Source organism: Aulonocara sp. 'chitande type north' Nkhata Bay, linkage group LG3, assembly GCF_057382095.1.
Source record: "Aulonocara sp. 'chitande type north' Nkhata Bay isolate Kocher_YH1m ecotype deep benthic linkage group LG3, A_spYH_male_GT1.1, whole genome shotgun sequence".
NCBI classification, from domain to species: Eukaryota; Metazoa; Chordata; class Actinopteri; order Cichliformes; family Cichlidae; genus Aulonocara; species Aulonocara sp. 'chitande type north' Nkhata Bay.
Window position 1 is genome coordinate 63,027,872 of NC_141346.1, and position 24,618 is coordinate 63,052,489.

At 42.8% G+C, this 24,618-nt stretch overlaps 1 protein-coding gene and 1 pseudogene across 2 annotated transcripts in view; one reads left to right on the forward strand and one right to left on the reverse strand.

Moving 5' to 3' along the window:
• LOC147336513 (NACHT, LRR and PYD domains-containing protein 12-like) overlaps positions 1 to 16,221 on the reverse strand; it is an 81,786-nt pseudogene extending 65,565 nt beyond the window's left edge. Inside the window, exons 1-4 of the transcript XR_015128286.1 lie at positions 15,655 to 16,221; positions 13,748 to 15,538; positions 12,064 to 12,237; positions 10,123 to 10,320 (exon numbers count right to left, since the gene is read on the reverse strand). The product of XR_015128286.1 is annotated as an NACHT, LRR and PYD domains-containing protein 12-like (transcript). The remainder of the gene's footprint in view (positions 1 to 10,122; positions 10,321 to 12,063; positions 12,238 to 13,747; positions 15,539 to 15,654) is intronic.
• LOC147336505 (uncharacterized) overlaps positions 1 to 24,618 on the forward strand; it is a 462,456-nt gene that overhangs the window by 296,713 nt on the left and 141,125 nt on the right. The window lies entirely within an intron of this gene.

Below are 24,618 nucleotides of genomic sequence, written 5' to 3' on the forward strand. Positions count from 1 at the left end.
CATAACCAAACCGTTTAAGACCTTATTCCTAAAATCTACATAAATGCCCTCTGAGTGACATATAACACATTCTAAGTAATCAATGGTAATCAATGGCTCCTCATAAAATTATGCATTGGGATGTTTGTGTGCAGCATTTTGCATATCGGCATAAGCAAAGCATTCTTCATTGCATCAGCGTGTATGTGTGTGTGGGTGCATCACTCTTCATTGCACAAGCGTGTGCATGTGTATGTGTGTGTGCGTCATTTCCCACTCAATCAACGAGTGCACATGTATTCATGTGTGTATTTCACTTCATTCTGAATCTGTGTGTGTGTGTGTGTGTGTGTGTGGGTGTTTATGTTCATCACTTTCCTGTTCTGGGCCCTGTTTCAGGAAGCCGGTTTAGTGGAAAAACTGAGTAAGTATACCCTGAGTTAACGAAAACTCTGGTTTTTCGGTTTCACAAAGCGAGTTCAGCTGAAGCCTCAGTGAGTCACTATGACGACACACTCCGTGAAGCTAACCTGCCCCCTAGCAGGTTTACTACAACTAACCCTGACTGTCTCCGCCCCTTTGTCGGAAACCTGACAGTAGGAAGTGTCGGACATGGCGTGCTCCTTCCTTGAAGAGCCAGTAGATCGTGAAGCCCAAATTCTCCGCAGAGCTCACCGCCGGGAGAGAGTGATCAGAGCGCGTTTGGACATTTTATCATTTCCTGATGATTTTCTGTGCGAACGTTACCGTTTTTCAGCACAATCTATAATTTATTTGAATAACATCCTCAGGCCATATATTACGCATGTGACACATCGCGGACATCCTCCCAGTTCATTACATATTATTTGTATTGCACTTCGGTTTTTTGCAAACGGGAGCTTTCTGTATAATATTGTTGACGCTGAGCACGTTTCCAAGGCTACCGTCTGTCGGGCAGTCAGGAATGTTACAGTTGCACTGAAACGTCTCCTGTACTCGTTTGTGTTCCCCGGTCACAGACCCACAAGATTTATCAAAGAGGGATTCCACAAAATTGCAGGTATCAGGATGACCAAAACTTAATTCATGATGTGGTGATACTTGGACTACTACTTAAATTTTATATTTATTCTCACGGTTCCCAGGCGTGATTGGCTGTATAGATGGCACTCACATTCCAATCATTGCTCCTTCAGTAAATGAAGGAGACTATGTGAACAGGAAGTCTTTCCACAGCATTAATGTGCAGGTACATAGTTCCCTGTAGCATTTCAAACTAACATATTATTTCATTATAGTAATGGATGCTAATTTGTGTTCTCTGCACTGTGAAGATCATATGTGATGCTGCCAACATTATCACAAATGTGGAAGCCAAGTGGCCAGGCTCTGTTCATGACTCACAAATATTCCGTGAATGTACACTGAGCACAAAATTTGGACATGGTGAGTTGAGAATACTTTAAAATATATAAAGACCAATTGCTTCAGGGACATTTGAACTGAAGTGTATCCTTCTGTCTTAGGAGAGTTCACTGGCTACTTGCTTGGTGATAGGGGGGGTATCCATGTTTACCCTATTTGCTTACCCCTTACCCTGACCCTGAACCGGGCCCACAGCAGCGATATAATCTGGCTAATTGCAGGACAAGAGCCAGAATTGAAATGACTATCGGAATGCTTTGTTAGCAAAGCATTCTTCATTGCATCAGCGTGTATGTGTGTGTGCGTCATTTCTCACTCAATCAACGAGTGCAAATGTATTCATGTGTGTATTTCACTTCATTCTGAATCTGTGTGTTTGTAGACGTGTGTGTGTGTGTGTGTGTGTGTGTGTGTGTGTGTGTGTGTGTGTGTGTGTGTGTGTGTGTGTGTGTGTGTGTGTGTGTGTGTTCATCACTTTCCTGTTCTGGTGTTCTGGGTAAACCACTGCCTGAAGCATGCCCTGGGGTCCTGCCCTCCTCCTTTTCAGTTTGTTTGCGACCATTGCTGCTGCTGCTGCTCAAAGTTCAGTCCGTCCTGGTTCTGACCCCAATTGGGGGAGTCCTTTCTCCAGTGTCCATGCTCACCGCAGGTGAAACCTGCATCTTCTCCTGTGTTTTTTGTCCATTCTGAGGTGCCTTCTGTCCTCAGTTACTCCTCCTGTCTCGGTCACGCCCTTTTTGCTGCCCGATCCTCCGTGTTGGTCCATCACTGTCTTGCACAGTGTAAATGCAGCATTATCAAGGTCAGCATTCTTTTGCTCGGCCTTACTTTTCCTTCGGGCTTGGCGGGCGTCTCGTCACAGCTCTGTCAGCTGACGCAGTCTGAGAATTTTCCCCCGTGTAGTGAAACGGGCCTTAGGTTTAGTGCTCTCCGTCTCTGCTGCATGAGATCACATTCCTGCAGCACTGTTGACTTTTTCAGGTTGTTGTTGTGGGTCCAGCTGTTGCAGCATTTGGTCAGTGTCACGTATAGGGGAGAGCAGGAGTCCAGTCCGCCTCGGCTTTCAGGGCCGGCAAAGCAGCCTGTAATTAAACATAAAGAGAAAAAACAAAAACAAAACAAAAGCAAACGAACAGGAAAATGATGTTGTGTTGGCTGTATTACAACGAGACGGGAGAAACACCAGGACCAGGCCCTGTGTCAGCCTTCTCTCCCCCTTTTTTTGTTTTTTCTCTCCCGATATAATCAACTCCTAACCCACCAAGTTGACAGGACAACATGCACCTGTTAAAATTCTTAAGGTCATGTTTAAAAGCCCAAAAAGAAATTTTTCTTTCATTCAGTAATCACTTGTATCAATCAATCAGCAGAAAACATGTCACAATTTGAATCTTTTAACCCCTAAATTTGTCGTGTCATCACTGGTTGGTCAGACCAGTGTCTTTTTCTTTGAAGTTAAATTGTTGTCCTGCAACCCAGAGAGTTTCTTTGTCAGTAATGTATTTATCCTTTAACAACAGGTGTATGTTAAGTTTCGCTGCTTTAGCCTTGCTGGAAAATCTTCACGTGTTCATGAGTGTAAGCTGTTTCTTCATTGCATGTGTGTGCATTTGTAGGCAGGCAGGTTAATTTTATCTTTTCTCAAACTAGGCGTTACCTTAAAAGGAGCCTTTCTCTCAGATTTCTCTGCTTGTGTGTGTTTTTGTTTCACCTTTTTGTTGTGATGCTCCGGACGCCTTCCCAACCTCCACAAGTCCGTTGGCCCCAATTTTATGTGTTAAAACTTCTCTTAATTTCTCCTCTAATTCTCTCCTCGCTGCTGTCTGTTTCACAGCTGCTGATTCTTGCTGGGTGTGGCTCCCATTACTTATAATTTTGCTTCGGCCGCTGTGCTTGTGGGGGCAGTTGGTCCAGGTCCGCAGCTTCCTGTATTAACACACTAAGAGATTTGTTTAATTTCATTTTCATCACTGTTAAACAGATAAGCAGGCAACACGCCTACCTTTTACAGCGCAGACTGCACGCCAGTCTCTCAACACATTCCTCTCTGTACTCCTCCATAATTCTCCACTACACACCTCTTACTATCTCTCTTTTTATTTTTATTTTTTTATTACACCACAGAGTAATACACCCAATTATGCCCGTCTATCTCTATGTGGCTCCAAATTCCCTCTTTATTTAATTTCACACTCGTCAGGGGACAGGCACACAACAATTTTAACCACTGAAACGAGGAATTTAACCTTTTTATTTCTTTACTAATCTAGACTCAACCTTTGTTGGCAAAATGTGTCTTGTTCTAGTCCGGAATAAATGTGAACCCGTGGTTACACGGCCGTTCCAGTGTTATTTCCGTAGCTAATGCGGGAGTCCTAAGTTCCCAAGTCGCCACCTCGGCACTTAATCTGCCTGTACGTCTACAGACAGGAGGGTTGCCAAACCATGAACAAAATTAGTTTCCACAGGTACACTAGGCGTCAACCTTTGATCTTAAAGCATTTTCTTCGCACTAATGTCCTCCTATTCAAACACATCAACCGTCACTGTGTTTCACGCTTCACACTCACAGAAAGCACACTCAGAGCGTGCCTCACTCACACTCAAAACAGTACCCAGAGCGCGCTTTACACACAAAACAGCACCCAGAGCGCGCTTCGCAGCTTCGCACACACTCACCCACAGTGAGACACACAGAGAGCGCTTTTCATCAGCAGAAATTTGCACAGAAACCTCTGAGCTCAACTGTTAGAACCCTTTAAAGCACCACTGCACCATAGACCAAAATACCCCTTTCTCTGCGCTTATGACCGCCACCACGGGGCAAAATCGCATCATAAAAGTGACACTCGTCCCCGAGGCTCAAAACCGACACCATAAACCAGGTTCTGCTTTACCTTTATTTCATGGCAAGTAAAATTTTACTTATTATTTATGACCGCAGCCCTCGAGGCAAAAACCGACACCACAAATCACCGTCAAACCTCTATTCAATGTACTGAAATCAGCACCAATCGCTGCTGTACTCACGGCTGCACCACCGGAACACGACCGTATCATAAACCAAAACCTACGGACGTGTTTTGCTTTTACACGTTGCCAGCGTTCAACCGCACCGTAAGCCAGCAGCTGCTTTTCCTTAATTCTATACTAATTTCATGGCCACATCAACGAAGACTCAAACCGACATCATAACAAACTTCAAAACCTCTACTCAATGTACTGGACTTATGGCCGCGTCTCCAAGAGATTCTAATGTATTATTGCTACAGAAGCCAGTCTTCGACAAAATTAAATGTGGAAGGTAAAGTGGGCTGCAACTAGTCCAATGTAGTATGTTATTAGTTTCTCGGTAGAAGCAGTTTATTTAACACACTGGAATTCAGCCTCAACTTATGTTGTTCGTATCTTGCGCCAAAAACCAGACACCGACAAATTTTATGTGAAAATACGTGTAACTCAGTGAACAGATTAATTTGGAAAGCCCAATATGCACATTTGGTATTTATAATACAACAGGCTGTGCTTACCTTTTTATTTTTGGACCGGTCCTCTGTTCACCTCGCCTCACGATCTCACCAGAGGCCAAATCTGCACCTCCTCAGCACACCAAAGATCCGGGTCACACGGCACCAAGTTGTTGAAATCTCCCAATTCTTTGAATCTTTGGGCTGAAGGAAGGACAATACTCGGTGTATAAATGCTCAATCAACAATCATTTATTTCCATACAATTCAACACAAAGAGCATTTAGAACCATCATGATGGGGAGACATGCCTGAAGAGGGTCACAGCAAGTCTCAAAATGGTGACGGTTTACACAGCTTCTTATACCCTCTAGCGGCCCCCACCTAGTCGTAAAAGCCCAAACATCACATTCTTTCTCTGTTACATCGCCTAAGTTATGACCTCGGCTCCCTGTCTTCCTACAAAGGTGGGGGTATGGAATGTAGTTTAGCTCTTCTGCCCTAGACGCAGAGTCTCCTGAACAATCTTATTTTTATGATTCAACAATAAAGCATGTCAAGAAAACAGTGTAACACATTCACAGCAGATCAAGGATACAGAGTGATGCACACTTATCTAATAAACTAATATGTGAATATGTTCTGTTAACTCAAAAGTATCATGAGAACTAAACTACATACACAGCACACCATCTAAACTAAAGGATAATATATGACCTACAGCAGTTAGCTTAATTCAACTACTTTGATTACATATATAAGGTAACATATGATAACAGAATAATCTGATAACATCTCATCGTGACAACTAAAGTTTACCTTGCCTGGATGGGCAGCTCTCTGGGTGCTCAACACCCCCAAAGCTCTGACCCTAGAATCGCCCCTGATAGCCACCATCAAACAACTGAGTTTTTTTTACACATCGACCAGCATCCGGCCAATCCACCACCTTCCATCGTTTATACCGTTACAAAAACAATAATAATCATAAAAAAACATCATCGGCCCATAAAAATGAAAAAACATCATCAGTATGCCCGATGGCCAGTCCAGCTATGGTCGTGCCATCAGTTAACCCTTCACGTGCCAGCTGTGACACGCGTGCCCAGGGTTGCCGACCCCTGCTCTAAAGCATCTGATTTGGATTCCTGAGATCAAATATATTTTCCTTTGGCTTTGTTTTCTTCCCATTTGTGGCTTTAATGTAGTGTTACATCCTGTTTGTTTGCTTCCATCTGTATACATGTCCAGATTCACTGTTATGTTTCTATTCTTACATTGCTGTGTAATCACTGTTCCCTCTGCTGACTGATGTGACCTTTTGTATCTCACACTGATACTTGTCATATTTGTATCTGCGCCTAAAAGATAAAAAGTTTTCCATGCTAAAACACAGCTCCACCTCCTGCAGTTCTCACTCTGAACCACTAGATGCCTCTGTTATCTAAATGAAGACGTGCAGCACAGCAACCACAGCAGCGCTCAGATCACACGTGTCCTGTTATTATGTATAAAAGCATGAAACAGGTGAGACAGGTGGGATCAATATTAATGTTGTGGAAATATATGAAAAAGCAACAGAAGAGTGAAAACATTTCGTGTTTCTAGAAAGATCTTTCAGCTCACAGCTGCTCACAGACTGTATTTACAAGTGACAAACTGCAACTCTACAGTACATCTACAGTATATATCAAATATATTCTGTATTCAAATCTATTGAGTGATGTTTGAAAGTCTTTCCAGGTGAGTTTGATCCAGGAGGGTCTGAAGCCAGAGTCAGACAGAGACTGTGCAGAGACTGTAGAAGGACAGAGGAGCAGCAGAGCAGTCCAGATACACTGATGATCCTCTGTCAGATCCAGAGGGACACACAGGGATGATGCTGGACTCTACATTGTGTCTGACAGTGGAGCTGTTCTCAGAGCAGTTCACTCTGCAGCACTGACAGTCATCTGCACTTCTTCTCATTCCTCTGTCAGTCACTGCTGGATGAAGCTCTCCTCTCCACCTCCCAGTAACATGGCCCAGTCAGAGCGTCTCTACACACAAGCTGCTGCTGCTTCAACCTCTCTGGATCATCAGGACACAGCTCCTCCTCTCTCAGCACACACACCGTCCTGTTTACCATCATCGCCTCCACCTGCAGAGAGAAGAAGGAAGAGCAGAGGAGATAAACGAGTGTTTCCAGAGACTCTTCATCAGCTGTCAGTCAGTGATGCAGCATATCCAGTATAAAGAGCAGCAGGGACTTCAGTGCTGGGACTGTACTAGGACTCATTGTTGCTTCACTTTTTCTAATCTTTGGATTTTTATTGAAGTTGATAAAAATGTTTTTCCCTCCTAGTTTGAGTTTGGACTTTCATTCATTAGAAGAACCTTGGTGTGTCCACTCTGAGCTCTGTAGGAACCCCAACAACAAGCCCAACAATCCAGATGGACGGTTCCAGCTGTTAACTGGAGGAATTCCATCCAAACATCTGCTCTCACTAAATTCTTCCTCACCTACAGACTGTGTTCTTCACTGCTTTAAACTTGGAAATGAATGCAGTCATTGGTCTGCGTGCTGCTTTGTTCAGAGAGCTGATTGGCTGTTGACAGCGTTTGATCAGAGCGTGTCAGCCGTTACTATGGTGACCATAAAGGTCAGAAACAGGAAGTGTTTGTGTCCAATCCTGAAGCCTGTCACCATTCTCCTCTCACAGCTTCACTGAGAAGCTGCAGCTTTACAGGAAACACTGGATCTTTGTTTCATACTGACTGTGTTTAGTACAATACTGCTGACAGCACCACCCACTCACTCTACTGACCTCAGAGTCTCCAGTCTGTAGTCTGGACTCTGCTGAAGATCAGACAGCTGCTTCACATCTGGATCCTTCAGGTTGTTTCCGTACAGGTCCAGCTCTCTCAGATGGGAGGGGTTGGACTTCAGTGCTGCTGCCAGATAATCACAGCTGATCTCTGACAAACCACAGTCCCTCAATCTGTATAAAGAATGAAAGATGTAAGTTTATTAGACAAAGTGTGAGCTTGAAATCATTCAGTGTTTCATCATCTGTTCAGAGCTGAAGAAGGTTCAGAATGTAGAAGTTTAGAAAATGGAAACTCCAAACAGCTGAAGCCAACAGGAAGCAGCTTCAAACAGGAAACTGTTGAATCATTTCTTCCAGTTGGTCCAACAAGACAGACTAAGTGTTGGACATGTGTTGTGGCTCCATTAGGGGAGCTTCTAAATGTGATGTGATGGCCCCTCTGGGTCTGTCAGGTCACAGGACTGAAGAGAGCTCAAACTGGGCACACAGTTGTTCCAGGCTGGACCAAAGACTCTATACTGGGACTGAGGGACTGCTTTGACTGCACCCACTGGGACTTTTTAAAGGCTCATGTTCTCACTTAGATCATCGATTTCTACTTACATTTCTTTCTGGGAAAATTGGGGATTACTTTGGAAACAGGAAGTATTTTCCCCAATAAGCAGCCCTGGATTAGTAAATCACTCCAACATGTTCTCAGGCAGAAGAAGCTGTCTTGTTATGAGGGAGAGAAGAAAAAGATTGAGGCACAGAAACTTGTTGAAAGAGAGATAAAGCAGCTAAAATCAGGTGTAAAAGTAAAGCAGAGGATGAGCTGAATAAAGGACACCCAAGGCTGGCTTGGAAAGGAATGAAGTCCATGGTGGGGATGCAGAACAAGGAGCAAAGATGAATGTGATGCTGAATCAGCAGAAGACTTGGACTCATTTGATTCCAGCTATGATATCATTGATTTCAATGAAGAGCTTTGTGATTGTAGCAAAGGGCTGGTAGCTCTGAGAGTCCCACTGATGAGGTGTTTGTGTGGAAATCTCTTAGTGGGAGCAAAGAGAGAAAAAGCCCTGGTCCTGATGCTGTGGGAGGGAAATGATTGAAGTGTGCTGTGAGGAACTGACTGGGAGATTTTCACACATTTTCCAGTCCTCCTTGGAACAACAGGAAGTTCCCAGCATATGGAAACAAAGGTTACGTGTCCTATGGCACTCAGTGATGATGGTGCTGTGGCCCCACCACCTCCACCTCTTTGTAAAGGAACTAACTGTAATCTGAAGCTTCAAATGGGACTAAGACTTCCTCCACTAGGTGGCAGTGTCTGATTAGAAAGTGTTAGTGGAGCTGGCCTGGAGTCAGAAACAGGAAGATGCAGGATTTGGGCTGAAATGGGGAAAAGTGGTTCGCACTAGTGCCTTAAAGCAAGAAGGTTGTAGGTTGAAGCTTGTTGGCCTTTCTGTGGAGGTTGGATGTTCTCCCACAGTCCAATGAAATGCTGCTTAGGTTCATTGGTGCTTCTAAATTGGCTGTAGGTGTGGATGTGAGAGAGTGCTTCTCTGTCTCTCTCTGTTGGCCCTGTGATGGACTGCTCACCTGTGCAGGTGGACCACGCCTCTTGCCCTATGACAGCTAGGGCACAGGCTGCAGCCCTGTGAGCCTAAGATGAATAAACAGTTAGCAAAAATGATCCATAGATTGTCTGAAATCCCCCAGTTAGCAGTTTGGTAGATAGCTATGACATGCTAATCCCATCCAGCAGCTGTATTCTACCTGTAAGCTGATCCCTGCTGAGCCAAAGCACTTTTTCATATACAAATTACAACCTTTAATAGAAACCTATTGGTCAGCATCTTATTAGCCTGCTGTTAGCTTCATTCCACAGAAAACTGAGAGAAACTAACAGAGTTGATAAAGAATAAAGAGAAATGTGCTGATTTAAAGCCTTTGAAGTGCTTCAGATGATCTCTGTCCACTTCTGTCCACTCATTCATTCATGTAAGCTTTCTAATGCAGCTTTGATCTTCACAGTCTGCTTCATGAAACTCATTCTAACCCTGAATGTCAGAGTGTTTCTCCTTCTCTTTCCCATCATTCATGCTGGCAGTGGAGGAGATTTGGATGTTGGACTGTGTTTTGGATGATGTGTGTATGTTTGTGTTGGACTGCTGTCTGTAAAGCAAACGCACATTTTGCTTTGGATTTCAGTGTCAGACTTTAAGGTGGAATGAAGAGTTTGAGAGTTTCACAGTGAATTATCCAGTGGAGGATTTTTCTTCTTCTTTGAAAGTTTGAAATGTGAACATTGTTCTGCTGCAGTCAATGGACTAAACCAGAGAAGAAAAAAACAGACTTTACCATGAAGATCCTCAGTGTGGATCAGTATAATATCAGCCTGATGTCTGCAGTTTAGTGTCAGCACAACTTTCACATCATATTCATCTCAGCACAACTAAAACATGCTGACTGACCTCAGAGTTTCAAGTCCACATCCTGGACTCTCCAGGAAACCACACAGATGCTTCACTCCTGAATCCTGCAGCTTTTTCTTGTTAGTCAACCACCAGGACTCAGTACTCAGGTCCAGCTCTCTCAGATGGGAGGGGTTGGACTTCAGTGCTGCTGCCAGATAATCACAGCTGATCTCTGACAAATCACAGTCCATCAATCTGCATAAAGAATGAAAGATGTAAGTTTATTAGACAAAGTGTGAGCTTGAAATCATTCAGTGTTTCATCATCTGTTCAGAGCTGAAGAAGGTTCAGAATGTAGAAGTTTAGAAAATGGAAACTCCAAACAGCTGAAGCCAACAGGAAGCAGCTTCAAACAAACACAACAAGAGAAAAAACTCTGAATGTTTCACATTAAAGTCGTACATTTATCATAAAAACAGGACAAAGACTTGAAAAAGTCGTGTTTTTCCTTCCAGGAACCACAAGGCTTCACTTTTAAAGGTGAAGTGTGAAAGAAATGGACATATTTGAAGTCCAACACCTTTTTCCAGTCACATTATTAAAGCACACAAACTACAAGCTCATTTTCATTGCAACAAGTCATCTTCTGACCTGGACTAACAACACTGGTCTCTATGTGCAGCTGGCTGTGAGACCAGTGCTCAGGGAGCGTCTACAAAGTGCAACACTGAAAGAACATCACACACTCATTTGCTTCCATCATCCAACCTGAAGAGGAAACAGAGACGCCTCCCCTTCAAAGTAAAAGCTGCTCCTTTTGGACACAGTATCAAAGAAAGTCTACAGTATAACATAGAAAAGACAGAACAAAGTTTTGGTTGTTTTGAAATTGTGCAGAAATGAAACTACACTAAGCTCAATTATGTGACAGACATTTCATCCCATGTCAGTTTGGCCTCATCCTGGGCCGGATTATCCAGCACACACTCTGACCACAGGCCCAGGGGCCACGCACAGCTGGGCTCCATCCAAGAGACATGAAACAAACCAACACAATAATAAAAAGCACCATGTGATCTTCTTACATCTTCAAGACAAACATAGTAAAAACATGAGCATATTTGTTTCCTGATAAAATGATGTGACAGGTAGAACAGAGTAAAGTGGTGGTGTTACAGCCTTTCTCCCCTCTGCTGCCGAGGCTGTTAGTCTCTCCCAAACTCAGCTACAGGACTTCCAAATGAATGAAAGCAGCAGAAGTGGCTTTACAAATGAAAGAGGAAGAGGAGAAGAAGAGGAGAGGGAGGCCACCCTGACCATCACTCCAGCTGAAAACATCACACTTCCATTAAAGTTGGTGAGGAAATGTTGAGCAGGATGAGCTGCTGGCTAATCTGGAGGCTGTAGCAGCAGCTCACAGTCACAGTGGATTTCCACTCATGAAAAAGCTCTGGCTGCTTCATTTCTCATCTCATATCAGAGACTTTAATGCTTCACTGAAGCTGTACTGTGATGCTTCCATATCCCAGTGAGGCCTCCATAATGATTTCAGCTGTTCTGTACACACACTGTGTGCCCTGTATGGCTCAAAGTCTCTGCAGCCTGTTTTTATCTGCTATCATCAGATCTTCATCATCCTCATTCACATCCCTCACACACTCTACAGCCTCATCAGCACTGACTTCATCTTCACTGACTGATGGAGCACAACATGAACCTGTGGAGGCTGAAACACTGTCCTGTCAAACATCTCCCCGTCACCACTCCACTTCTGTCAGCCTTTAAATGAACCCTGCTCAAGTCTGTCACTTCTGTTTGGAGCCAAAAGGAAAAACTGTTGTTCAGCGTTTGGAAAGACAACATTTCTGAAAGCACTCAAACTTCTTCACATTTGTCTTCAGACACATCCTGAACATTTAGGAACTAAAGAAAGTTTCAAACATCAATCAAAGACCTGAAATATATAAAAACTACAACAGCCGCAGTCAGTGAACTCACCTCAGAGTCTCCAGTCGACAGTTTGGACTCTCCAGTCCAGCACACAGAAGCTTCACACCTGAATCCTGCAGCTTGCTCCAACTCATATCCAGCTCTGTCAGATGGGAGGGGTTGGACTTCAGAGCTGAGGCCACAACTTCACAGTGAGACTCTGAGAGTCCACACCGAGTCAGTCTGTGATGATAGAAAATATAAAATGTGTTATTATAAAAGCAGAAAATCTGCATTATAAACACAGACTGAATGTATATGAAGACAAAACAGAGTGAGGTCATAATCTGATGAATCTGCTCTTCACATCTGTGCTTCAGCTCCTCTTACTGTGTTTGACATGACACAACGATTGAGTCTCTCTCAGACCTGCAGACTTTTAATGAGAATCTTTGTTTGGCTTTAATCTGCAGATGAAGGAGGAAGATGGTGTCACATTTAGGCTTCCATAATGTCCACAGTCTGTCACTGAGATCTGATCCAGAGTCAGAGTGAAGACACACATTTGGACTGTTTCCTGTTTTGACTCCAGAACATTTTGAATGAGTTCAGCTCAGTGAAGAGTTCCAGCTGGAAAGATGATCTCTGTTTGCTACCTGCTGTCAGGTACGACTGTTCACGTCCACACGCAGGAAAAACCTGCTGACTGTTACCAAACGGAGCAGAAATCTCATCACTGGACAATAATGATGAATGAACTCAGAGCTGCTGATATCAGATCTGATTTCAGGGGAACTAAACACAGAAATGATTGGCTCATTTGAGCTTTCTGAGCCATTATCTGCTGGTGTGTCGCTAGTTGGCAGAAAATGATTTGTATTCCTGTTCAGGGCTTCAGTGTTTATGAGTCCAGATCCAGGTGACAGCAAGTCAAAATGATGTTACCTGTCTGTGTCCAGCAGCAGCCTGTATTCACTTTGAATATTGTTATAACCTGACATGGATCAGTTTGTCTTTGATTGGTTTGTAAATGTCACTGTTTCCATTGGACCTGAGTGACGTACAAAGACAGAGAGGGAGAGAAAGGAGAGAGAGGATGGAGACAGCAAAGAGAGAGCAAACACAAACAGGTGAGAGTGGACAGGTGACCAAGGTCAGCAACCAATCAGAGAGCTTCTGTTTGAGCCACAGTCACTGATGATGACTGCACATAACCAAGCAGTGTGTTACTCTGATATCAAATATGGATCCTGCTCTTATAATAATGATCATCAGATGATATTATTGTGTTATTTTGTAGCTGAATACGATGTTTGTGTGATTATCAGTGAAAGAAGCAGTGAGGAGGATGGAGAGAGAGAGAGGACAGAGGGTGAAGTTAGAAACACTAAAAGGATTTTTCATGGATTTCATGGATGATTTGAGTGATTTCCAGCAGGACATTTAAACATGTCAGTGGACGTCCTAAAGAACATATTCACTGATATGAAACGTGTCATTGAACAGGATTAATATCAGTGGAAACATGGTGGAAACAGCTGTGACTGCATGGATGTGACACACTTCAAATCTGTTCTCCACTCTTGGATTTGGGATCCATGGAGCTGCTGCTGAGTCTGTACAATAAAGGAATGGTGTGGAAGGTTGCAGCGTACGGACACAAACACTTTGTGCTTACAATCTGATTTTATTTTCAAAATTAAACTACTAACCTACACTGATCAATGATGTTAATGATCACATCTGGACTCACCCAGCCTTTCTGCAGTTCCTCACAGCTGGAATCAGTCTCTGTCGTCCCCACTCTGATGTTTTGTACTTCTGCAGGTCCAACTCATCCAGAACCTCCTCTGACATCTGCAGCATGAAGGCCAGAGCTGAGCACTGGATCTCAGAGAGTTTATTCTCTGATCTGTTCTCTGACTTCAGGAACTCTTGGATCTCCTGAAATAATGAGAGGTGGTTCATCTCCATCAGACAGTGGAAGATGTTGATGCTTCTGTCAGGAGAGATTCCATAACTGTTCATCTCCTTCAGGTTGTTGATGACACTCTGGATGGTTGCTGGACTGATCTCTGTCTGACCCAGCAGACCTACTAAGAGTCTCTGGTTGGACTCCAGACAGAGGCCATGAAGGAAGCGCACCAACAGGTCCAGGTGGCCATTTTTACTCTGGAGGGATTTATACATGGCTCTGTTCAGGAAATCATCCACAGAGGACTCGTTGTATTTTTGTCCCAAGAAGTTCTTCAGCACCTTTGTCTTCCTGTTGGTGAAACAGTGGAACATGTAGACAGCAGCCAGAAACTCCTGAATGCTCAGATGAACAAAGCAGTAGACTGGTTTCTGGAAGATCACACACTCTCTTTTGAAGATCTCTGTACAAACTCCTGAGTACACCGAGGCCTCTGTCACATCCAGACCACACTGCTCCAGGTCTTCTTGGTAGAACATGATGTTTCCTTTCTCCAGATGTTCAAACGCCAGCCTCCCCAGCTTCAGAAGAACTTCCCTGTCAGCCTCCGTCAGCTCCTGTGGACTCGTCTCATGTCCCTCATGGTACTTGTTCTTCTTCCTCTTTGTCTGAACCAGCAGGAAGTGTGAGTACATGTCAGTCAGGGTCTTGGGCAGTTCTCCTCTCTGCTCTGTAGTCAACATGTGCTCCAGAACTGTAGCAGTGATCCAGCAGAAGACTGGGATACTACACATGATGTGGAGGCTCCTGGATGTCTTCATGTGGGAGATGATTCTGCTGGACAGCTCTTCATCACTGAATCTCCTCCTGAAGTACTCCTCCTTCTGGGCGACAGTGAAGCCTCGTACTTCTGTTAGCCTGTCAACACATGTAGGAGGGATCTGATTGGCTGCTGCGGGTCGGGAAGTTATCCAGACGAGAGCCGAGGGAAGCAGATTCCCCTGGATGAGGTTTGTCAGCAGCTGGCTGACTGATGACTTCTGTGTGACATCAGACAGCAGCTTCCTGTTGGTGAAATCCAATGAAAGTCTGCTTTCATCCAGGCCGTCAAAGATGAACAGAAGCTGAGAGACAGCCAGCTTCTCTGCTGTGACCTTCTGTAATGTTGGATGGAAAACATGGAGCAGCTCCAGAAGACTGTACTGCTCATCTCTGATCAGGTTCAGCTCCCTGAATGAAAGCAGAACCACCACACTGACATGTTGGTTCTCCAAGCCCTCTGCCCAGTCCAGAGTGAACTTCTGCACTGAGAAGGTTTTTCCAACACCAGCCACGCCGTTGGTCAGAACCACTCTGATGGGTCTCTGTTGGTCAGGTAAGGCTTTAAAGATGTCCTGGCACCTGATTGGAGCGTCATGGAGGGCGTCCATCTTGGAAGCTGTCTCCAGCTGCCTCACCTCATGTTGGGTATGAACCTCTTCACTCTGTCCCTCTGTGATGTAGAGCTCAGTGTAGATGGTGTTGAGGAGGGTTCTACTTCCTGTTTCATCACTTCCTTCAGTCACACGTTCACATCTCCTCTTCAGACTGATCTTATGTTCATCTAAAACCTCCTGCAGACCAACATCTGCTGAAAGAAAGAAAAACAATGAGACTAAAGAGAAAGAAAACTCTTCAATGTCTGAACAACACAAGAAGTCCAGTTTTCAGAAATGAGTCCATCAGCAGACAGATGTTCAGTCTTAGTTTGTACACAGCTGCTCTGACTGGCTGTCTGCAGTCCAGCTCTGCTTCTGGATCTTTCTCCACACTGGGGACAGGAGGAGTCTCCTGGTGAAGCAGACTGGTCCCAGTATGAGGAGATGCACTGTCTGCAGAACCAGTGTCCACAGCTGGTAGAGACTGGATCCTTCAGGACGTCCTGACACAAAGCACAGCAGGACGGCTGCTCCTCCTCACAAACACCACTCCTCTTCCTCTCTCTGTGAACACATTTCTTCATCACTAAAACATTTACTGTCAGTGAAAAACATCCAGATGTGACCAAACTGCAGTTCCTCACAGTTCCTTTGATTTCATCAACACTAATGAGCTGCTCTTCCTGTCTGCCTGTCTCATTAAACACTGAGCGATGAATACAAACTCAACACTTCCTGCAGACTTCCTGACTTCACAATAAAAGCTTTCCATCAGAGAGACACAGTTATGACTTTCACTGTTTTACAGCTGCTGTGTGCAGATTATCTGGGTCAGTTCACTCTGAAGCAGCTTAGAAGTGTCCGTGTAGAGCCGTGGTCTGACACACAGAGAGTTCTGATTTTCTCTATTTAAACAAACATGATGAAGATGAGCAGGTTTCTCTTCTAGTATAAACTCTGTGTCTCTCTGGCTGGCTCATGATGGCTCATGATGATCAAAGTGCGTCCCTTATTAGCTCAATACGGGACGTGTGCTTTTGTTTCTAAATACGGGACGATTCCGTTTTTTAAGGGACGGTTGGCAACCCTAACAGTCATAGCCTGCTGCTAGCATGAATGCTAAACGTACTGCTGTGGATGATCAGCAGAAAAACATGTGGTCAGTTTGACTGTTTGCTGTATTTAAAGTGTTTTTCTCAGTTTGTCTGTATTCAAAGTGCATTCGGGGCTTTAGCTGACAGCTCTTTGTGCTAACAAACTAAACTCTCTTAGTTTAAGCCAGCAGACTTTACCAAACACAAAGCCTGCTGCTGCCTCCATGGGTTAGCTTGTGTGACTGGTGTTTACAGCAATGAAATCTAAATCACACTAATGTGTCCTCCAAGGTGTTTGGTGGGAGCACTGAGTGAAACATAAGAGCTCTGGTTAAGCCTCATCAGCTGGATAGGCTGTCCACCCTAGTCCAGGCTTTAACTCAAATCTCTGATTGGCTTTCTAACAATTAAGCCAAATATTCGAAATCTTGGAATAATATTTGACTCTTCTTTGGGCCTTGACTCACATGTAAAGTCTCTGTCTCGTTCCTGTTTCTTTCATTTAAGGAATATTTCTAAACTGCGACATATGGTCTCCTTAGCTGAACTGGAAAAAATTGTCCATGCATTTGTGTCATCGCGTTTAGATTATTGTAGTTCCCTGTTTACCAGCTTGGATAAATCATCTCTTTCTCGCCTCCAAGCTGTACAAAACGCAGCACCCACTCTACTAACTCGCTCTACCCAGCGAGCTCACATCACTCCTATTTTATGTTCTTTACATTGGCTCCCAATAGATTTTAGAATTCGTTTTAAATGATTGTTTTAACGTACAGAGCACTAAATGGCCCCAGATTATTTATCCAAGCTTCTCACTAAATACACTGCTGCTCGCTGTCTCCGCTCACAGACTCAGAGTTTGTTGGTTGCTCCCAGAACACGTCTGAAGACGAAAGGGGGCGGAGCCTTTCAGTCTGTGGCACCAAGACTGTGGAACAGTCGACCTCTACAACTACGTTTGGTTGACTCTGTGGGATCCTTTAAAAAACAGTTAAAAACTTTACTGTTTAAACAAGCTTTCTGTTGACCAATGCTGTTTACATTTTTATATTTTTCATTTACATTTAAACTCTATATTGTGTATATTGTGCATTTTGCTATTTATTGTACTGTTTATTTTAATCTCTGTGTGCAGCACTTTGTGACTACCTGTCTATGAAAAGTGCTTAATAAATAAACTTTACTTACTTACTTACTAAAATAACAAACAGGGCTGTGAGAGCAACTGAAGTGATAAAAATACTGTTTAAAGATAAAAAACACTTTGATGTTCTCTCGTCACCTAACAAAGTCCAAACCCTGTGAACTATTTTAGCTTTAATAACTGTGGATTCAGGTATCCTGAACCCATCTTTGGACATTTGTAATGAAATATTTTAAAACTCCATCAGAGACTCCTGATGTGGCTGTTTGGAGAAGGAAAAGAGGGACAAAGTGGAGCGTCGAGCTGAGGCTTCATTCACTGCAAACCTACAGTTGTGTTTCCTTATTTCTGCTGTTTGCATGTTCACAGCTGAAATAAAGCTGCCTCTTTGACTTCATCCTGTTGTGTTTGGGTCCAATCCTGCCTGCCACACAGCGCTACAGGACAAAGTCTAAGATTTTTACCTTTTTAATGAATCTTTGGTCATATTTATCCAGGAAAACACAAACATGTAAAGGAGTCATCACAGGTCTCTGACCTCACTGGTCCAGGTTCAGCACTGAAGTGTGGAGGGTAAACTTTGGACCAGTCACTCCTCACAGACGGACAGCTGGATCCTGCAGACTGTGACCTCTGACCTCTGCAGACACAAACATGTTTTATTCAATGATCAATTCTCTGATAAAGTGATTGAAGCAGCTGTGATCACACAGACTGCAGATAATGCAGCTGTTTCCTGTCAGTAACAGTCCTCTTAGATTAGAGTTCAGCTTTTTACAGGAAAACAAATGTCCCTGAATGCAACAGTGAGACACAGTCTGCCTGTGTGGCTGTGATAGCTGCCGTTAGGAGCGCTCATGTGTTTGCAGTTAGACGAGGAGATGTTACCATCATGGACACGTTAACAAATCCTGCAGCATCACGTGGCACAAACACTTTGTGTTCCTGTCATCTGCAAGCAACAGGAAGTTCATTAATAAAGGCGGGATGGAGACGTGCCTGTGATGGTTCTCCTTCATCCAGCTGTTACACACATCTGGGCTCACATGACGAGCCTTTGTCTAATACAGCAGCTGCTCTCTGAACACTTTTCTGAAGAGGAGCTGCACAAACCTTTGTTTGCTTTCTAGAGCAGCGTATCAAAGTCAAACTACCCACTGCTAGCAGCTGTTTCTATCATAGTTTAGGATCCAGATGTGTGAGGTCTGAATTTACACCTCTGATTAAAATACATAGTTAAAAACAGCCAATTGAGTCCAAATGTGTCTTAAACCAGATAAACTGACAGTTACAGCTGAGCCTGTGTGTCCTTGGAGACACTGCTCTGCTACAGAGATGCATTTTAGAAACCAGGAAACATCAAAATCATTTAAATCAGAGAGTTCTTGTTACTAACAGCTCACCTCTCTGCAGCAGAGACTTTAAAATCAATGATAAAATCTTACGCCTAAATTAACTTTACTGTTAACGAGTTTTCATGTTTCTGTAATCCACCAGTGTGCTCATGCTTTTTTAATTGAAAACATATTTTTAATGATCAAATATAATTATTTTTGTTATTTGTGGATTTTAAATGTCCTTGACAGAGACAGATGATGATCATTATCCTGCACTGTGGTCTCAGGTTTGGTCCAGCTAGCACAAAGAATGGCTATGTTGAACTTCCTCCTGGGATCCACACTAAGAAGTGAGTCCAACATTAGCAGGGTCTCTTTCCTTTATCTGGATTCACTTTAGCATTCACAGTCACGTGAAGCTTGTTATTAACTCGATAAGTCAACCCAGGGTTTCAGCTGAGCGCTCACATGAAACACATGGTGTTGGCAGCATCTGATCAATCATATTCATGGAGACGTGTATCAGCAACAGAGCAGCTGAGTTTGCAGAAGGAAGTCAAACTAAACCACAGGAACAATATGAGGAGATTACACACATAATAAAATACTAGCAGTAACACAGCTGCTGCAGACAAATCAGTCGTGTGATCGTGTGTGAGAGGAGAAGGACTGTAAAGGAGTTTGGTGTTAAAAGCTCTGTATGAATGTGGGAGACTTTGAAGGGCTTTAAAAAGGCCAATATAAAATAAAAGGCAGCAAAATTGCTGCCTGTGAAAGTCACCAGACTTATCAGACCTCTGTGATTAAGACCTGTAAGAACACCTATTTGTACTTGTTGGCATTATATCAAACACACACGTATATTAAGCCTTTGTTTGAACTCTGGTTGAATTTGTTACTTTCAGACTGTGAAACATCACAGAGGCTGCAGCTGCAGATCTTTTATTCACCTGGAAATTTACTTTAAATGTTAGATGGAAAATGTATTGCTCAGTTTAACCAAAGTAAGAACAAGAATCCATAAACCTTCATAAAGACAAACATCTCCCAGAACATTGAGCTGCTGAAGTGTCACTGAAGGGAAAAACTATTTGTCCTCCTCCATCCAGCAACACCTGAAAGACCTGAGTGGAAGCTCCTCCCTACACTGTGTTTGAAGCAAAGCACAAAGGAGACACCTGCTGGAGCAGCTGGAGTCCTACAGACACTCAGCCTCTTCACTACACAAACACCTCCTACAACATCCACTCTTTCCACTCTGACTGCTGTGTTTGTGGAAACACTCCAACACACACCGCTTCACACACCAACATAGAAATGTGTGTGAAAAAGAGCTGAGCTGATATTAAACATGAGGATTTATTCAAAAATACAGAGTCAGGAACAACATCTAGACACACATTACCTCTCAGCAGCAGAAGAACAGCCTTTAAAGTAAACACCAACATCCTTCGAGTCGTTGCTCTTTAAGGAAACACAGCTGGGTTCAGGTCCAGGAGATTCTGGCCTCTTATTGATCCTAAAAGAAAAACAATTGTCGCGTATTCAGAATATTGAGGATGAGAACAAAACAACGAAGGTCCAGAAGAATTAGGTCAAACGATGATTTTAATGAACACATGCGTAGGGAGATGAACACCGTTACACAATCAGCGTCGATCTCCGCCCAAAAGTACACAAGCAGTTGCTTTTATAACATCAGGGTATTATTACGCCCCCTCTTGCGTCAGAGCAGATACTTGCATGAGTTAAAAACACAAATGTTCTGTTGACAACTTTTGACACAGTTTGAAAAGAACATCGTCTCCACGCCAGGTGCTTCCTGTAGCTCGTCTTGCTTTCACTTATCCCTGGAACATCAGACGCACGTCCTGCAACAAACTATCACTTATGCAGGCACAAAATGCAGTTACAAGCAAAATATGTCTGAACTCTTACCTACGGTGTGTGTGTGTGTGTGTGTGTGTGTGTGTGTGTGTGTGTGTGTGTGGATGTCTCGACCTCAATTGCACTCTGTCTCACCTCTCGCCTACTAAAGCTCACACCCAGACTCTCATATGTGTAACAATTTAACTGAAACTATATGTGTAATATATTGAATAAATGCTTTAATCAAATGCTCAAAGCTCAATAAAAAGGATATAAACGAATAAAAGATAATAATCAATACTTGTATCATGTGTGTTTTGTAAGCGTGTAGGCAATCCTTCCATTCCTCTAAGTCACTTTGCACAATAGATCGGCATCGCGACATCGCGCCAGACGAAGCTTCTGACCATCAATTAACAGACTGAGCTTAAACTCTTTAAAAGCACAAACTGCAAGATGTGTATAAAGATAGTTATAACTGCACCTGGAATAAAGGTTAATATAGGATTATGATAACACCTGTAAAACAAGTTTTAACGTAATACCAACAGCATCAATAAATGAAATGATGATTAATGCAATGGTAAAGATAATGGTTATGACAGTAACAGTAAAATATTTCCCTGATCTCCACACAATAAATGTAACAGCTTCATGAGACAGGAAGGAAAAAATGGAAATGTTAAATTACAGACATGATGAACAATCTGAAACTCATAAAAATAATGTTCTTACTCTTTGTCACATAACAGTCTTTTGTTAAAGTTTACAATAATACCCTTTGACATGTTGCTCTTTAAAACACACTTTTACTCCCTGACCTTTGACCCAGTGTGACATGTTGACTCACTACCTCAGACAGCTTAAAAACAGTCTTTTTGTTTTTTGGTGCTGCCTAAAAGAACCGTAAATATCTGTCCTATATACAGTTATGTTCATATATTTTTGTGCTACATCAGGAAACTCAAAAACATAGTTTGTAATATTTTAATCCTTATTTTTAAAACTGTTTTTGTCATTTTTCTTCTCCCATTGCATCAAAAATCATTATTTACACTGAATAAATGAGTCAGCAGCTCTCTTACATTGTTGCTGCAGGTTCATTACTGAAGTCTGGAGGTTGATCTTTGGAGCAGTCACTCCTCACAGACACACAGCTGGATGCTGCAGATCCTGCTCCATCCTTTTCCTCCATCTTCTTGATGTCAGGGTGGAGTTAGTCTGAGAGGCAAACACACACACTCAGAGGTGCTGTTGTACTGGAAGCATCACACTGACAGGTTTCTAAAGTTCTCATTGATCATTTCATGGAGTTTCTGTGGTAAACACTGTCCTGTGACGTATGTGTTATGGTGAGGGTCATGAGGGCTAACCAGCCCCACTCCTTACTCCTCATATTTCAGCCTGAAGCACAATAACAGCCTAAACCTAACCTGGGCCCTGTTTCAGGAAGCCGGTTTAGAAAACTCAGAGTGAAAAACGATACTCAGGGTTGAGTAACCCCGAACTGTCCAACTCGGAATATTCGGTTTCAGAAAGGCTGATAACAAGTAGTTCAATCAACGCGGAGTTGCTTTAACCCCAAGTTAAGCGCGCGCACGAGGATACATAAAGCCCTGATTAGTGGAGCACAGATTAAGTGAGTCACCATGGAGACGGAGGGAAAGAAGGCGCGGTCAATGTATTTTACAGCGCTTGACGCCGAAATTCTGATGGCAGCATATGCCGATAACATGCAAATTTTGCAGAAAAAAAGTAACACAGCCTCAGCTGCAAAAAAAGGGAGCATGCATGGCAAAACATAGCCGACAGAGTCAATGCGTGAGTGTTAATATAAACATTGATCTAGGGATTTCCACCCATTTAACATGTTATTTATTATATTTCATTTTTTATTTTATACATTTTATTTTGTGATGTGATGTGAGCGCAGGTGCAACCCAACAGGCCCCAAACGTGCCTGGCAGCAAGTAAAAATGAAATATAAAAATATAGTCCAAACAGGTAAGGTGTAATTGTATTATGACCCATAGTGCTTGGTCTGTTTGTCCGATGTAAATCAATTGCAGTTAGAGGCTACATTAATTTTCTTTCTGTAAGCACTTATTGAAATTATCTGAGCACATTACAAGTACATATTTGCTTACTCTGTATGCTCAAATGTGACCTGTTATAGCCACTAGAAAAAGAGCGGAGGCCCGAAAAACAGGTGGGGGTCCTCCACCACCACCGCTCACAGAGCCTGGCCACTTGGCTTCCACATTTGTGATAATGTTGGCAGCATCACATATGATCTTCACAGTGCAGAGAACACAAATTAGCATCCATTACTATAATGAAATAATTTGTTAGTTTGAAATGCTACAGGGAACTATGTACCTGTACATTAATGCTGTGGAAAGACTTCCTGTTCACATAGTCTCCTTCATTTACTGAAGGAGCAATGATTGGAATGTGAGTGCCATCTGTACAGCCAATCACGCCTGGGAACCGTGAGAATAAATGTAAAATTTAAGTAGTTCAAGTATCACCACATCATGAATTAAGTTTTGTTCATCCTGCTACCTGCAATTTTGTGGAATCCCTCTTTGATGAATCTTGTGGGTCTGTGACCGGGGAACACCACAGACGAGTACTGCGGTAAAGTGAGCCGTCATTTGTGAGCCGCGGTCAAGCCAGCCGCCTCCTATCCGCCGCATAAATTTCCTTGCACTTTTACACCAGTCTTTACGGTAGCGCCTTTTCGCTTTATATCCTGATTGAAAGCCTAGACTCGCGCACACACGCACGCGCGTGAACAGTCACACGCACGCGCGCACACAAATTACAATGGAACAGCTCAATACAGCCATCGTGACAGTCTGGTTGCATATTCAAAAATTCATTAAAAATCATTCTTAAAAGTTGATGCCAAGCTTTCAACACAATCCTCTTCTCGGACACCTACTTTACCTCTGGGCCAGTTTTTACCCAGATTTACTGTAATATTACTCAGAAATCACAGTAAACTCATATTCAGTGCAATATAGTCAATGCACTACAATTATGTTTATTTCAAAAATTCATTAAAAGTCATCCTGAATAGTTGAGGTCCAACTTTCAACACATCCCTCCTCTGGGACACCTACTGTACCTGTGTGCCAATTTTCATCCAGATTTACTGTAGAATTCCTCAGAAATTAAAGGGTACTTGTATTCAATGCAATACAGTCATTACAATAGAATTATGTCAATTTTCAGAAATTCATTAAAAATCATCCTGAGTAGTTGATGTCCAACTTTCAACACATCCCCCCTCTGGGACACCTACTGTACCTGTGTGCCAAGTTTCATCCAGATTTACTGTAGAATTCCTCAGAAATTAATGGAAACATTTATTCAATCTAATACAGCCAATACACTACAATTGTGTCAATTTTCAAAAATTCATTAAAAATCATCCTGAGTAGTTGATGTACAACTTTCAACACATCCCTCCTCTAGGACACCTACTGTACCTGTGTGCCAAGTTTCATCCAGATTTACTGTAGATTTCCTCAGAAATTAAAGGGTACTTGTATCCAATGCAGTCAGCCAATACAATTTAATTATGTCAATTTTCAAAAATTCATGAAAAATCATCCTGAGTAGTTGATGTCCAACTTTCAACACATCCCTCCTCTAGGACACCTACTGTACCTGTGTGCCAAGTTTCATCCAGATTTACTGTAGAATTCCTCAGAAATTAATGGAAATATTTATTCAATCTAATACAGCCAATGCACTACAAATGTGTCAATTTTCAAAAATTCATTAAAAATCATCCTGAGTAGTTGATGTCCAACTTTCAACAGATTCCTTCTCTGGG